Raw genomic sequence first — 18,210 nt, 5'->3', positions numbered from 1 at the left:
GCGTGTTCATGTGGTGGATGCCGGGCCCCTTTGTACATACTGGTTACACCGGGATCCAAAACTCACCACTGAACCATGTCATTAACATTCTACAAAAAAACAATAAAAGTGCAGCAGCCATTATAGTGTATATTGATTGCAGGCAACAATCATATAATCCTCAAAATCCAGTTTAACTAATAAACACCATCTTTAAAACAAACTAGGAAAGATTCAGAACTGCCAGGACCAGAAGATAGCACAATAAGCATTTTCTGTGTACTACAATAGAAAATGAAGAGGGTTTTTTGGTTATTGCAGACCTATCCTGTTGCCTGACAGGAAGTGCTGAAACAAAATCCCAATGAAAAAAGGGGCTTGCATAAGCTTTCATGAAATAAAATCTCAAATGAATTTTCATAGTTCTCTCTCATCTATCTATCTACATACATACACATGTGTATATACACACACATACAGACACACATATGTACTTGCAAACATACAGAATACATATGTATGCATACAGACATATACTTTTTGGTATAGCTAATCTTGGCCCATCTCAGAAAATAATCAGAATTATACATATGAGGGATGTATTCCAGGTTTAGGCAAATGTTGATTTGGAGGCAGTACAGACTATTGAGATAGAATATACAACTCAAACTCATTCTGTTATGAATTCAAAATATATGTTAAGTGCTTCTCCCAATGAGTTTCTCTAGATCTCCAACATGTTGAGATGGTTCTGAAATAGCTATGGCAAAAGGGAAAGTAAAAAAAAATATTTTTTTTTGTTTTTATTTCTTTCTCCACTTACTTTAACTAGCTGCTTTTCATGCAGTAGTTTTGGAGGCCCCATTACAATAACTTTTCCTTTTATGTGTACAGCACAAAGGTCATCACTCCAATCTTCAACCCTGAAAGTACACCTTCTAAACATTTCCAGATGAAGTTCTCCACCCTTTGGCTAAACCCTTTTGCCAATCCTTCTGAGACGTAACTTATTTCCCACCATTTATCCTGGTGAATCAGATCATGTATCATACCTGTGCATCATTTAGAAGAAGCAAATTCGGGCATTATGAACAGAGATCCATTATGATTGTTTTCAAAAGGCCCAGAGGGAGAAACAGAAAAGAAAAAAAATAACTAAAAGGAAGCAAAAGACCTTTCCCCCCCCCCCCCCCGGACTGCTACTGAAACAGACTGAAATTCAGAATGGATTTCCCACAGGTAGTTAGGTTAAGACAGGCAGACTATTTTCAGAGTTTTGGAGGCAATCTCTGAAGTTAATCCATCTCCATCCATGGGGAAATGGGCATTTAAAGGATGTAAAGATGGCACTATAAGCAGCTGTAGGTAGTAATTTGCTTGACCATGAAAAAAAAGGTAAATAGAGAGGGAAGAGAAAGGATATGGTAAAGGAAAGGATCAGTATAATGGCTCGTGATTTAATAACAACAACAACAACAACAACAACAACAACTCCGTCATTGCCAGTCCCAAGCCCAGATGAGAAAGGAGTAGGGTTGGGGTCAGGTTGGCAACTGGCCCCATAAAAAAAACCCGCCAACCCATACAATATGGTGAAAGAAACGAATAAAAAATTTATACCGTATCGGTCATCGCGCAGGTTAACAAGGGCCACGGCGGATGTTGGGGTCCCTGGACATCCGTCGACAAATGGGCTACAAGTGGACCAGCCAACAAAACGACAAAAATATAGTGCAGATGAAAATCGTGCCATAATGGCCTGTTACTACAACTCAGAGCCAGAAAAAAGAGGTTATTTAAAGCGAATGTATGAATTATGGAAACAACAATATCCAGATTCAAATGTTAGTGAACAACGACTAGCAGCTCAAAGGTGATTTATTATACGGAATAAAGTATTTAGTGAAGTTGAACTTGAGGAAATTCAGGCAAATTGCAAAACCAAAAAAACAATATCACAAGCAGAAATAACTGATATTCAAGACACAACTAAAGACATTATAATAGAACTCCCAGAAGAAGCTCTCGGGGAGGAAACAACACCACCACCACTAGAACCAGTTATCACTGAACCAACTGATGAACTAACTCAAAAACAAAAAGAATTGAAGGATAAGATCATGGAGCATTTTCTGCTTAATGAGGAAAGGCAACGTTTACCATCACTAAAAACTGTGCCTAAGAAAATTTTGGCCCCTATCATGAAAATGGTTAATGCAGTGTTTTCAACAAGTGAATCGGGATCCATCTTGGAAACGAACCAGTTAATGTACAGCGCAGCTGTAATAGTCACTAATGAACTAGGCATTAAAATCAAAGTACCTAGTCACAAAACAGAAAAAACATCAAAGCCAAAATGGAAAATCCGATTAGAACAAAAAGTCAAAAAAAATAAGGGCAGATGCTAGTAACTTAAAGAACATGCATGAGCAACGGCTTAAAAACAACAAAACCATAGATCGGCTAATCAGAAGATATAGATTGGATACAAGAAACATCAATGAAGCTGTAGAGATTGTAAAACAGCGGATAACAGCAACCGCTAGAAAAATTGAAAGATATGAGGCACGAATCATCCAATATAAACAAAATCAGCAATTTCGATCAGACCAATGACGTTTTTATCAAAGTCTTAATGTGAATGGTGACACCAAAAGTGAAAAACCAGAAAAGCAGGCCACAGTTGAATTCTGGAAAGAATTGTGGGAAAATGCAAAGGACTACAACAAGGAAGCAAAGTGGATACATGACTTTGAAAAAAGCATTGGCAACAAACAAATGCAAGTATTAGAGATAACAACTGAGATGGTCAAAAATCGAGTAAAAAAGGTAAAGAATTGGACATCACCTGGAAAGGACCAATTACATGGTTTCTGGCTCAAATATCTGACCAGTTTACATGCAATATTGGCCAGGCAACTGAATGAAATTTTACAAAAGGGCCAAATTGATGAATGGTTGACAACTGGAAAAACATACTTGATTCAGAAAGATGCAACTAAAGGAACAACACCTGAAAACTACAGACCAATAACATGCTTGCCAACAACCTTCAAATTACTCACAGGCATTATTGCAGATAACATGATGGATTATTTGGAAACAAACAACATCTTGCCAGTAGAGCAAAAAGGCAGCAAAAGAAGGAGCAGGGGCACAAAAGATCAGCTCCTAATTGATAACATGATATTAGAAAATTGTAAGAACAGAAAAACGAACTTGAATATGATCTGGATTGATTACAAAAAGGCATTTGACTCACTGCCACATAGTTGGATCATAAAATGCTTAGAAACAACTGGCATTAGCAAAAATATTACATCCTTTACTGAAAAGGCGATGAAACAATGGAGAACTGAGTTGGCAGTAGGGAATGAGATCTACGGAATGGTTAATATCAAGCGAGGAATTTTCCAGGGTGATTCACTTTCACCTCTTCTCTTCATCATCGCAATGATCCCACTATCAGTAATCTTAAAAAAAATGAAATTAGGCTACCAAACAGCCAAAGAAGCTGAAAATTTTTTGCATTTACTATATATGGATGATTTGAAACTCTATGGAAAGTCAGAAATAGAAATCCAATCATTGACAAATACAGTCCGAGTATTCAGCACCGATATTTCAATGCAGTTTGGCATGGAAAAATGTGCCACTGTATCCATAAAAAGAGGCAAAATCACTGCATGTGAGGGAATTGAAATGCCCAATGGCCAACTAATTAAATGCAACGAAAATGAAGCCTACAAATACTTAGGCATTCTGCAGTTGGATAATATCAAGCATGGAGAAGTAAAAACTATTGTCAGGCGAGAGTACACCAACAGAGTTAGGAAAATTTTGAAATTTAAATTGAATGGTGGAAATACAATCAAGGCCATAAATACCTGGGCAATACCAGTTATAAGATACACAGCTTGTATAGTTAACTGGACACAAGCTGATTTGGACCTTTTGGACCGAAAAACCAGGAAACGAATGACAATGCACTACAGTTTACATCCACGTGGTGGTACTGATAGACTATATCTGCCCCGAAAATCAGGTGGCAGAGGATTATTACAAGTGAAGCAAACAGTTGAAGAAGAAAAACATGCACTGGCTGATTATTTAAAAGAAAGTCAAGAACATCTATTAATCGAAGTAAAGAACAAAAAACTACTGAAGGCCCAACAGACGAAACAAGAATACAGAAAAGATGTGATAAAATCAAGAATGGAGAGTTGGCAGAACAAAGCACTGCATGGCCAATTTCTGGAAAAAATAAAAGATAAAGTGGACAGTGAACAAACTTGGTTATGGTTAACAACAGGTACATTAAAGAAAGAAACAGAGTCACTAATCCTGGCTGCGCAAGAACAAGCTATCCGCACAAATGCCATTAAGGCCAAAATCGAAAAATCCTCTGATGATGCCAAATGCAGACTTTGCAAAGAAGCTGATGAAACTGTTGATCACATACTCAGCTGCTGTAAAAAAATCGCACAGACTGATTATAAATTGTGTCACAATTCAGTAGCACAAATGATCCATTGGAATTTGTGCAAAAATTATAATATTAAAACAGCAACAAACTGGTGGGAACATCAGCCTGAAAAAGTCACCGAAAATCAGATGGCCAAGATCTTGTGGGATTTTCGCATACAAACAGACAAAATACTGGCGCATAATACACCAGACATCACACTGGTTGAGAAAAATAAGGTCACAATCATAGACATCGCAATACCAGGTGATAGCAGGGTCGCTGAGAAGGAACATGAAAAAATCGCAAAATACCAGGACTTAAAAATTGAAATTCAACGACTATGGCACAAACCAGCAGTGGTAATTCCAGTGGTAATTGGCACACTGGGTGCTATTCCAAAAGCACTGGAATTACATTTAAAACAGTTAAAAATTGACAAAATCACCATCAGTCAAATGCAAAAAGCCGCACTGCTTGGATCTGCACGCATATTACGAAAATACGTTACGATGTCCTAGGCCCCTGGGTGAGGCCCAACCAGTAACCAATGCCAAATCCGGTGAAACAACTGGCCGCTGTGATACAATTGTATTGTAATAATAGCAATAATAATAATAATGTATAATAGTAAATAATAAAGACAATAAGAGCAGCAAATAAAGCATATGGCATTAGAGAGAATGATGGAATCACTAGATACTGGGGAGAAATGGGGAGAGATACTAAAGCACCTAAAAAAGGGGGGGAAAACAAGATGAGCTGTCTGAGCAGATGAAGGGATGGGATGGGGTATAAATTACAAATGAATGAAGAAGTCCACACTGTAGAACGAAAGTCAAACTGATCAATGCTGAATAGTAACCCAGTTGAGAAGTTCAGACTTTACAGGGTCCAACATATGATTTTGTATAGGAAAGCGTAATGAGTTGTGGCCTAGTAGCTTGGCTATGGTTCATGAGAAAATATCCTCCAAGCTGTGTGTGGATTGCATTCCATGTTTATGTGGCATGAAAGCCAAAGTTCTGTTGGTCTTGGCATCATCAGTTCCTTTCATGCTTACCAACAAGGAAATATAGACAAAAGGCATGTGGGTCCTAGCTCTGACCTGGAAGTTAAGTTGATTTGATTTGATTTGTTTATTATTTATAGGCCGCCCTTTTCCCTGAGGGGACTCAGGGCGGCTTACAATTTGTGGGGAGGGGAATACAAGACAAGACATGAGACAATACATAAGTAAAAATAGAACACAACATTCAGTCATCATTCGGGTGGGGACGGATTAGAATCTTTATCGCCAGGCCTGACGGGATAGCCAGGCCTTGAGGGCTGTGCGGAAGGTCTGGACGGGGGTGAGGGTGCGAATCTCCACGGGGAGATCATTCCAAAGGGTCGGAGCTACTACTGAAAAGGCTCTCCTCCGCGTAGTTGCCAGTCGGCACTGACTGGCGGATGGAACTCGTTGGAGGCCTAATCTGTGTGATCTAATAGGTCGTAGGGAGGTAATTGGCAGGAGGCGGTCTCTCAAGTACTCAGATCCACTACCATGGAGGGCTTTATGGGTGGTAAGTAGCACCTTGAAGCGCACCCGGAGATCAACAGGTAGCCAGCGCAGCTCGCGGAGGATAGGTGTTATGTGGGCGAACCGTGGTGCGCCCACAATCACTCGCGCGGCCGCATTCTGGACTAGCTGAAGTCGCCGGATGTTCTTCAAGGGCAGCCCCATGTAGAGCACGTTGCAGTATTCCAGCCTAGAGGTCACAAGGGCCCGAGTGACCGTTGTGAGAGCCTCCCGGTTCAGGTAGGGTCGCAACTGGTGCACCAGGCAAACCTGGGCAAATGCCCCCCTGGTCACAGCCGACAGGTGGTGGTCAAAGGTCAGCTGTGGGTCCAGGAGGACTCCCAAGTTGCGAACCCTGTCTGAGGGGTATAAAATTTGGCCCCCCAGCCTGAGTGATGGAACACTAGCCAAATTATTGGGAGGGAAACACAACAGCCACTCGGTCTTGTCCGGGTTGAGTACCAGTTTGTTAGCTCTCATCCAGTCCCTAACGGCTTCGAGACCCCGGTTCATCACGTCCACCGCTTCATTGAGTTGGCACGGGGCGGACAGATACAGCTGAGTATCGTCCGCGTATTGGTGGTATCTTATCCCGAGTTGCCTCGGTGAGCTATAATTGCAACTGATGTTTTTTTTAAAAAAAAAAATATGTTGAAGATTTTTTTTTTTTGATGTGTGAGAGAAAATACATTAACAACCATTTATAAGAAGATAAAAGATTGGTACAAAGAGCAGATGCAGAAACACTACATGGAACATCTGCATTTCTTTAGAATACAATTTCTACAACTATTTGCACAATACATTGTATTATCCCTCAAAATATCTCCGAGATCACTTTCAAAGGCTTCAGGCTTCCTGCTTCTTAAACTCTCCCTATCATTATTGCTTCAAAAATATCCTTCCCATAAATGCCACAGAAATAACTGTTGCAGCTTCACCAAGTTTTTTTTTTACTTTGCACAAATTCCACACTTTTCAATCCATAAATTTGACATCAATTATAACTGTTAATTATAATGAGATCACTCATAAATAAGAAACAGAAAGCATGCATTTATCTCTAATATTTGAATGTAAGTATCTTGCCTTCTTAAATAAATGTAAGTATCTTGTTCTACAGTTTCTACTCAAGATGCATTCTTAGTCCATAGCTCAAATGGATATGCTGGATTCCCTTACATATTGAATTCCAAGAGTGGTTTTTTTAAAACATGTGTAATGAGCACCTCCCAGTGGCTTAAAGCTGAATATCTAAATGCATAGAAAACATTTTTTTTTCTCTGTATTATCTTCATATTTCAGAGTTTCTCTCCTCCTAGGCCATGTGTAAGGGGTGGGGAAGGAAAGCCCTAAGATTTCTTGGAATAAGGTTCCTGGAGGATAATTTAATTTCAGACTCATAATTTAGGAATGATTTTATCAGCATGCTGATTGACTCAATTCTGTAGAAACCAATGCTGAAATGTAAATATATTCTGCATTTTTTTAACCTTTGCCTTCAATTGGATGCAGAACAAGTTGTTTCCAATTAATCTTCAAGGAGAAGTAAATGTTACTGATATGCCTGAGGGAGAATAAATTCTCTTCCACTTATCTTATTTACAAGTACACTAAGTGGGTGTGAGTGTCTTGCTGTACAGCCATCACCCCAAAAGTCTACAGAATTCTGGGCTTTCTGTCTTTCAAATAAATCTAAGCAGAGCTTCTAATGAGTTATTCCAACTCAGAAAGTATGGGCAGGAATCAAGCCCAGAAGGCAGTAACATGAAGATGAAATGTGTACTAAAATAAAATAACTTTCCACTCTCTTGAAAGAGTAAACATAGAGATATCCTCACGATAAATATAAAAGAAATTCTCAAGAATTATGAGAGTGAGATAAAAAAAAAATAGAAGCCCTGTTTGCAGAGATTTTTTTTAGGATAATTCAAAGGGGAAATTGGCACATAGATGTGCATATCATCATATCATGCATTTTTACTCTTTCCCTAAGATAAAATATCATACATCTGCTTGAAGCCTTACCATTTAAGATAACATCAGATGATACATATATATAGTCTAGCAGTCTTCATAGTTTTTGTTGGCAATTTCCCTCAGTGGACAACAGTTTTGTGAGTATTTTTAATTATAAACATTTGGCTCTTTTTTTCATTATCTGATATGTCATTGTAATATATGTATGGCACATCTCTCAACATTCCCTTCAGACACATTTTATATCTCTCCTTCAATACTTTTATAGTATTTTCCAGTGGAAAACTATCACAAAGCTTTTTTTAAAAAAGTGGATTTCAACTTATAATCTACATCTTGGATTCTCCAGTATACTTAGGTGGACCAAACCTTACACCCCCTGTAAGATTATTATGGATTCTCCCAGAATGATGTTGCATTGATATTCTTATTTGTATTTGTGTACAAATCAGCCCAAGCTTTTGTGTTGAATGAGTATTTGTGCACATATTTCCAAACCTCTTCTTTTACTATCTGTATTTTTAAATGGATTTTGGTATTTTATCAGCCAATTGCATTAGAACATTCAAGAAAGACAAAAGTCAACCAAGTTTTGGATTAATTCAATGGTATTAGCTTTTGGTAGGATTGAATTTCTCAAATATTCCATTTTTTTTTGCCTACTCAGCACTTTCCTTATTTCTTTCTCTGTGGAAGTTTACATTTTCCTGATGGAGTTTTATCGCTTTTCCTGTCTTTCAGTCTGCATTGGAACAAACAATAAACACCCACACTTGCTGATCTCACTGCCCAGAAAGAAATTCTTAAATTTCAGGATAAAGCTCTCTCATAGAGCAATTAAGAATCTTGCTCTCAATCTATTCCAAATTTTTGAAGTACCTGTAGTATTGGAGGGAAGGGAAGATGTGACTAAAACAGATGCCTATTTGACTAAAACGGATGCATATGTAAAAGTATTTTTTTTAAAAAAATGGAAGAAATGTGCAAGCAATTTCCTAACAGCATTCAGGACCACAAGTATGCCTTTTAAAAATTAATGGAATGTTTTTGAACATCCAGAATATTGGTTATAATGGGAAAATGTGGTGAGAGATCTCCTTGAAGTCAGTTTGACTTTAAATGTTGAACTGGATTGTTATTTGAAGAAAATGAACTTGCCCTGATGGCAGTGGGAGCACATGGGATGTAGGCCAAGGGGGGGGGGGCACTCTTTGTCAGATCCATTTTAGAGGCGTCAGCTGGCCTTTCTGTGGTCACTGCCTGATTCACTCGGTTCTTAGAGCCAATATGTGAGGAAAATGTTATTTATGTTTCCATGAAAGAACAACCTGACAGCAATATACTTCAAAAGCCATCTGCAAAAAGTGTTAAGTGCTGGGACACCATATTCCAAACACAGGAGATGTTTTAACTTTAGGAAAGGAATCTGCTATAACCATGACATATGCCAGATGAGTGTGATCCTAAAGGCTAAGGGGGAAAATGTGTTAGGAAACAGAAGGAAAACACTCTGAACTCTATTCCACGGTTAGAGGATTTCCATCATCTGTACAAAAATTAGAGATTACCAAAGGGTAATAGGATAGGATATTATTCTCCATAGAAAAGAGAAAGCAACCAAGCAAGGTTTTTTTTGTCCTTTCCCGCCAGTTTGGTGTAGTGGTAAAGGCATCAAACTGCAAGCGGGAGACTGGAAGTTCTAGTCCCAACTTAGAAGGCACAAATCCAGCTGGTTGACCTCTCTCTCAGTTCTAGTAAACACACTAGGCAAATCACTTCTGAAAATCCTTACCCCCCCCCCCCCAAATGGCAAGGACTAGTCCAGGCAATGGCCAGGACTCAAAAACCAAAGGCCTCATACACGGAAATCAGAGGTGGGCTGCTCCCAGTTTGGCCGAACCAGTAATGGTGGTGGCGGGAGGTTCCACCCACCTGCCCGGATGCTTCTGCGCATGTGCATGAGTGTGCACGTGCACGAGCAAACCGGTAATAAACTGGTTAGGATCCCACCCTTGGCAGAAATGTAATAATTTATAGATGTGTGGAAAATTGTAAATAATCATGGACTAACCTGTCATCTACTTGAAGTTATGGCCTCAGGAAAAGCAACTCAGGAAATAAGTGGTTTAGTAATATATATATATATATATATATATATATATATATATATATATATATATATATATATATATATATATATATATATATATATATATATATATATCTATATATCTATCTATCTATCTATCTATCTATCTATCTATCTATCTTTCTTTCTTTCTTTCTTTCTTTCTTTCTTTCTTTCTTTCTTTCTTTCTTTCTTGGTACAGTGGGTCATGTAAATAATCTGAAGGTTATTTATCTGCTAAATCAATTTAGAGCAACATTGGAAACCTCCGGCCTTCCAGATGTTGCTGAACCAGGACTGAAGATGCCAGAAATTGTCATTTAGGAACATATGAACTATCCTTGCTAGTTAATTAGTTTCCATGTACTCGTCTTTGCTTGGTACTTAAACAAGGCCCTATTTATCTGTATCACCTCTTTGTTTCTAGCTGCATTCAGAGTCTAGGTGAAGTGATTTAGACTATCAAGAGATATTGCAAGTGGTAAAGATGAGTGAACAGGACAAGATTCCTTAGCATATTCTCTCTTTTACTAAAAGTATGATGTGCATTTTGGGTATTACACACTGATATGAACATTTAATTTTTTCACTAATGTGAACTAAATTGAGTGATACCATTTCAGATTGAAATGGTGCCTGGTAAAGAACTTTCAGGAATCATTTGTATTTTTCTTCAGTGTAAATAAAGTTGAAAAACTAGAATGGAATGATTAAAAAAACAGCAGCAGTGAAAAGAACACATTTTAATCAAACAGATTTTTTAAAGATGGCCAGTAAAAATCTCACAAATTGACAATGTCATTTTGGCTAAGGGAATAAATAGAGAGTAGCTGAATTAATTGTAGAAGTTAAGAAATGCCATGCTCCAAATGCATTCAACAGAGAGAATGGGAGATACATCTGCTGTATGTTCATAACTACATTTCAAAGCTCAGGAGCCCCATCTAGAGGCAAAATTACATGACATTTGCTAATAACACTAGGTATAAATTTTTGAACGGTGGTCAAAATTTCTCACAAGTGTTGTTCTTCTTTGCTCGCTTCCTTATCCAGGGAAATGGGAATGTTTTCCTAAAAAGATGATTAGGGTATCATCATCAAGATGTGGTTTCAAAATCAAATTAAAGACATCTTTTTAAAACAGATGATATATCCCTCTGAGGGTTTCGTTCTTGCCATCTAGCAGTCATCCAGTTCTCATTTCTTTGCTATATCTGAGTTCCCTATTGAGGTGGGAAATGCTTGCTGTTGCAGTATGTCATAAGAATGAATATAATCTAGTAGACCACTATCAATTTTGCATCAGCTATATTTTTCAGGTAATGAATTTTAAAATCCAGGTGGTATGTCAATTTTTCACTAGACAGCTAATTACATCCAATGCTTGAAAATTATAACTGCATTACTTATTTTTGTTAGAATGTTCATGCATGAAAAGTTCATTTCACTACAATACCATGCTTGTTTCTGTGGGGAGAAGGTTCTATGTCTGTGTGGTTAAAGGAATTTTACAGTGGTTTGTTTCATTCTGGAATATTGAACTCTAGCAGGTGTCAGTCTAAAAGGCAATAAATACAAGTCTGGTAATGGAATGGAATGCTGTAACATAATGGTGCATGAAGTGAAATTTGAGTAAAAGTTTTCTTCCAAGTGAGATGAAAAAAGTCTGGTAACCGATTTCTTTTTACATAAAATACCTGGATACATTTAAATAGCTTTTTTCTTTAGGACAGATAGTAGTAGCAAATGGTATTCACTTTTATGTGTTATTTGACTTCTTTTAAAAAAGTAAAATAAATGCTGTGAAAATTACAGAGAAGATCCCATATATTTGGGAAAGATAAATGCAAAAATATATATTAGGCCTAACTTTGTTTAAAGATTGCATTAAATAATGCAACACACAAAAACATAGTTATGTTCAACAAAGACAAACTTTAGAGGTATTTATATAAGTGGTATGCTAATTGCCACATTTTAAACAACGGCATATTCATTATTTTTAATGCTTTTGATTTGCTGAAAAAATTAACATAAATTTATTTATTTATTATTTTGTCAAGCATATATAAGATAACAGATAAAAGTATAAACATGATTCTGAATACATGAAAAAGATACAAATAAAAAGGGATATTAGGACAGGGACCATAAGCACTTTGATGCACTTATGCACGCCCCTTACAGGAATATTTGTGGAATAGTCACAGGGAAATATGTGTGGAACATGTGCCAATTGAATTAACACTGATCCAAACAATCTTGCATCAAATGTCAGCAAAACACAACTAACAGTGCTAAATGCCTGGCTGGATAGTCTGAATGAGTGATGATAAAGTGAAACAAACAAAATTTAGAGGGGATGTTAAGGACCTTGATTTTAGACAGGAACAAGAATCCTCCTGTTCTGATAGCAATAGCAATAGCAATAGCAGTAGACTTATATACCGCTTCATAGGGCTTTCAGCCCTCTCTAAGCGGTTTACAGAGAGTCAGCATATTGCCCCCAACAATCTGGGTCCTCATTTTACCCACCTCGGAAGGATGGAAGGCTGAGTCAACCCTGAGCCGGTGGGATTTGAACCGCTGAACTGCTGATCTAGCAGTAGCCTGCAGTGCTGCATTTAACCACTGCGCCACCTTGGCTCATAATCTGAATTGGATTACATTGGATTACATAATCTGAATTGGATTACATTTTCCCAAAAGGTGATATATCAGCTGCATTTCCCAAAAGGTGATATATCAGCTGCATTTCTTTCTGGGTGAAAATGATGTTAGAACTGTGATACACGTAATCTCCAGATCACTGTCATGCACTCTATATGTGTTGCTGACTTTAGTCTTGGTGTATCAGATACTGAATAAAGTGAACACAAGGTAAGATCCAAGGATAATTGCAATTAATAAAAGTTTGTTAGCAAAGTCCCAATGCTTACAGTCAGAGAAATCCTAGCCCAGTTGGCCACCGTGACAGCAAGAAAGGAACTGCATCGAATCTGGGTTCCAAAGCAATTAGAGTTGTGTTGAACATGTTTTTATACCCTTCAACTTCTTTCTTTCACCCCCAAAGTTGCTTATTGTAAACATCGGCAACGGAAAGTCACACATTAATGAACTACCTTGTTAACTTTCTAGCAGGAACTGGGCACTTAGTTAAGACAAAGGTATGTATGTGTGGTGGTGGGGGAGAATAACGGGGTTTAAAAAAGAAGTTTGTTATCTTGCAGCTTGGGCTTTAATTGGGCATGCTTTTCAGAAAACTAATAATTCAAAGGATTACAATTGTTATAGCAGCCTTTCTTCTTAGTGTTAATTAAAAAGGTAAATGAGTCTCCTTGTGTCCTGAATGAAGCTTCCTTGGAGCAAATTAACTCATTCACATACAACAGAGCAGAACATTAAAGGTTCAGTACCTTTCTGTATACTTAGGCAGAATAACAGAATTACAGAGTTAGAAGGGACCTTGGAAATCTTCTAGTTCAACCTCCTTAACTCCCTACTTAAGCAGGAAACCCTATAACATGTCAAACAGAAGGTCCAATCTCTTCTTAAAAACTTGGAGCACCCCAAATCAGGAAATTTCGCCTTATTTTTAGGTTGTTTCTCTCCTAGATCAATTTCCATCTATTGCTTCTTGACCTGCCTTTGGAAGATAGGTTGACTCCCTCTTCTTTGTGGCTGTCCCTTAGATATTAGAACACTGCTATTATATCACCTAGTCCTTCTTTTCATTAAACTAGACATATCCAATTTCTACAACCATTTTTTATGTTTTAACCTTCAATCTCCTAATCATCTTTGTTGCTCTTTTCTGGACTCTTTCTAGAATTTCAACATCTTTTCTATATAGTGACGATCAAAACTGGATGTAATATTCTAAGTGTGATCTTATCAAGGCAATCCATCTCTTACAAAATTGTCCTGAGTAACAACTATTTCTTCAAAGTCTCATAAAACAGTGTTTCTCTTCTTTGAGGCCTTCCTCCATCCTGGCCATCTAACTCCTGCCCTTTTCTCCAAGCCTCAATTCCACACACACACCAACTCATTTTGTAGACAATTACTTCTTGGGTAAAACTTCCTAGTTCAACTTCATCTCTGCCAGCTAGTTTCCTAAGCCAGTGCTTCTTAACTGTTTGTCCCAATCAGCCCTTTATCTCATCTTGAATAATGGCATTACTCCCCACAATAAAACATATGTAATTGTTTTACACAAGCATCTCAGCAACAGCAATTCCAAACTGGATCCTTGACTCAAAAACAAGGAGATAACAAAAGTTGCTCCCTAACCCCCAGGATATTCCCAAATTACCCACAGTTTAAGAACCATAGTCCTAAACTCTTTGCATAGTTCAAACTCTCTTTGTGGTAGCTGGAGGGAATGGATTCCCAGCTGAGCAAAGTTCTGTGAAGAGAAAAGCCTGCTGTCTTCTGCCTTTACTTAGGAGTTTTCTCTCTTCCTTGGCTGAAATGCTTTGCTTCTTATTCCCATGATCTCTTGTGACTGTTTCTTACCAGGCTAACTCTTCTTTTCTTAACCATGCCTGCAGGCTAAGCTACTTCTGCTCCTCTCCTTTCTTCCCTATGTAATCCCATGTCTCTATGTGCTCTCTGCTTCGAACTACTTCAGGGCAACCAAATCCCTAGCTGCTTGCACGATTCCCTTGCTTCTGGCAAAACAGATTAATTTATCTCCCAATTCTACTGTAGCTTTATGGGTTACAGTGATGAACCACGATTCTTATTGAGGTCATTGGAGTCGGTCATCTATAATTGCCCTGAGCTCCCTATGATTCAAGGTCAGGCCTTCTCTACTGATGCTCCAGTTCCTTTGAGTGCATTTTTTGCACAAGAGGGCCCTAATATCCACACTAGTTTTCAAAAAGGCTCTTGAAACCCTTAAAAAAAAAGCTTTTATCTTAATTATTAATTTTAATTAATTCTATTTATTGCATTTAGTTTGGTTGGCTTGGCTTGTTATTTGAACTGTATTTTTAGATTTTAGATTTAAATTGGTTCATATTTAAGGTGACCAGATGTCCCGCATCTGGTGGGACAGGCACGCCTTTTCATAATTTTTCCCGTGTCCTGGGCCGTTCTCAAAAAACCCCGCTTTATTTTGGCGCTCGCTGGCTCCCCCGCCCATCAGCTGCCGCTAGCTCGCTCATTCCATTCCCCCATCTATTCTATTCTACACTAAAAATCTAAGCCAGCCCAGCCTGCCGCTCACTGATTGGCCTGGACTCCAGCCAATCAGTGAGCTGGCTGGGATGGAAAACTTTAAGCACCCGCCTGCAAAGGACCTCTCCAGACTTGTTTTGATGAGCACAGAGCGACTGATGGTAGTTTGTGCCGGCTGCGGCCGCTCAAAGAGGTGTCAGTCGCCCCCATGTTCAGCAAAGCAAGCCCGGGGAGGTCCTTTGTGGGCGGCCAATCCTAGCCACTTGCGCCCAGCGCTGCAGCTGAAATAAACCCCCAAAGCCCCTGCTGCCACCGGAAATCTGCTGCCGCCTCCTCCTCCAACAGCAGTGCTTTTGAGGAGCAATGAAGCCATGGGAGCCAATAGGAAGGCGGCCGAGGGGGCGGGAGCAGGAAAAAAAGCCCTCATGTCTTCTCAAAAGCACGGCAGAGGATGAGGCGGTGGCAGGGGTAAATGCGGTGCCCTTGCAGCGGCTCCTCCACCCCCCGCCCTTCCCCCACCTACAGCCCCCCCCCAGCCTGGGGGAGCCCGGCTCATTTCTCATGCGCAGGAGTTGTCGGCGGGCGCGGATGAGCTTTGTTTGCAGGCAAAGGTACATGGCGGGCATGCGGTGCTCTTGCTCCGCTGGGCTCCTGGTTCCCTCCCTTCAGCCCCGTTCAGACAAGCTCTTTGGCTGCACTCGAAGATCCGCGCTTGGAGAAGGACGGCGGTGCTGGGCAGCAGAGGGGCCGCACTTAGGCGTATCTGGGTGGGTGGGTGGGTGGGTGCTGATCCCCCTCCTCGTCTCTTGTTGCAACATAAACACTCCGGCTCTTCTCTTCCCTTCCCTTCCCGACTGACCTACATTTGTAAGGATGGAGGAGGAATTCTGGGAGTTGAAGTCCACAAGTTTTAAAGCTGTCACGTTTGAAGACCCCTGGGGTTTTTTTCTAAAGGGTTAGGGGTGCAAGGGTCTTGTAACTTGACAGCTTTAACACTTGCATGCTTCAATGCCAGAGTTCCTGAGCCAACATGACTGGAGGAGGAATTCTGAGAGTTGAAGTCCACAAGTCTTAAAACTGTCAAGTTTGAAGACCCCTGGGAGTTTTTTTCTAAAGGGTTAGGGGTGCAAGGGTCTTGTAACTTGACAGCAAACAAAAAACAAAGGGTTTTTTTAGGGTATTTTCCTGATCAAAACTATAATTGTTTCTGCATGACACCCTTAATCACAAATAGCCAACTAAATAGTTTTATTTCCTTTATTGTATGTGATTACTCAAGTCCAAAAACTGAGTTAATTGGATAAACTCAGCTCCACAATTTACTAAATATACAGTTACAGGAACTTCATGTATAGTATGCTGTCTCTTAGGGTTTATTGAACATAGGAGAATAATATGAGAGGGATTTGATGTAAAATAAGCTCTTTTAATGAATTCAAAATCAACGCAGCAGACAAGACATGGGAGTGAACATAATACAACTTTAACAATATTTTTTTTCTTTTAGCCATCAAATACTGCAGCAAGTGTGTCAGTAATAATAGCAAGACAGGCATAGGATTTTCCAGCCAGGTTAATTTTACTTTTTTATGGTTTTGATGTTGTATTTAATTTTATCTGTATCTGTAACTTATGAAGGCTGTGCAACATTTTGAGGTGATATAGAGTATGTAAAGGCATGAATACAGTAGAACCTCTGGTCACAACCATAATTCGTTCCATAACTTTGGTCGCAAACTGATTTGGTCATGAATCAAACCCGCCCTGAGTCCCCCCAGGGAAAAGGGCGGCATACAAATAAACACAAATAAATAATAAATAATAAATAAATAAAAACCTAATTTTGGAAATTTGGCGCTTACAAAAAAAATGGTGCAGAAGGGGAAATCAGCAGCGGGGAGGGGGATGTGAATATTTTGTTCAGAAGCGTTTGTGACCAGAGGTTCTACTGTATAACATCTTCACTTAAGACTTAAGATTCACTTAAGATATAACATCTTCACTTAAGATTCACTTAAGATTCACTTAAGAACTGTGGCAAGAAAGGTGGTATAGTGACCAAAGTTACAATGGCATTGAAAAAAGTGACTGATGACCATTTTTCACACTTAGCGACCATTTTCACACTTAGCGACCGTTGCAGCATCCTCATGGTCACATGATCAAAATTTTGATGTTTGGCAACAGATTCGTATTTATGATGGTTTCAGTGTTCTGGGGTCATATAATCACCACAAAGTCAGATGGGGAAACCAGATTCACTTATGTTACTAACTTATCAGCTGCAGTTATTCACTTAAGAACTGTGGCAAGAAAGGTGGTATAATGGGCTTAGTGACCAAAGTTACAATGGCATTGAAAAAAGTGACTGATGACCATTTTTCACACTTAGCAACCATTTTCACACTTAGCGACCATTGCAGCATCCTCATGGTCACGTGATCAAAATTTTGATGTTTGGCAACAGTTACAATTTATATTTGTAAATTGTACTTATGTTGAAATAAAAAAAATACAATACTATTTTTGCGTTGTATGAAAATTTTTGTTTCTCCGTATAAATTTTTTAATCAAGCCCCCCCCCCCCCCGCCAAAGGTGTCCCTCTTTACCAATCTGAAAATCTGGTCACCTTATTCATATTTTAATTACTAAAGATTAATAAATGAAAATATAAATTAAATCCATCAATATCTTAGACTGTCCTGAACAGTTAACAGTTTGGGCACTAGAAAGGCCAGGCACAACAATTACAAGTTGCAATCTTGTGAAGTCTTTAGTTATTGCAGTGGAAGTGAGTTCCAAAGTCCATCATGATCATATGTCTCACTTAATGACTCCATCACATGTCAGTTCCAATTGTATTCCATTGTCTACCAAATCTAGAACCACATGCAATTCTCTATATATAGTTT

The sequence above is a fragment of the Thamnophis sirtalis genome, unplaced genomic scaffold (assembly GCF_051295495.1).
Source record: "Thamnophis sirtalis isolate CommonGarterSnake01/CBP01778 unplaced genomic scaffold, rThaSir2_p1.2 scaffold_5, whole genome shotgun sequence".
Lineage (NCBI taxonomy): Eukaryota > Metazoa > Chordata > Lepidosauria > Squamata > Natricidae > Thamnophis > Thamnophis sirtalis.
Note: the sequence above shows the minus strand (reverse complement) of the source record.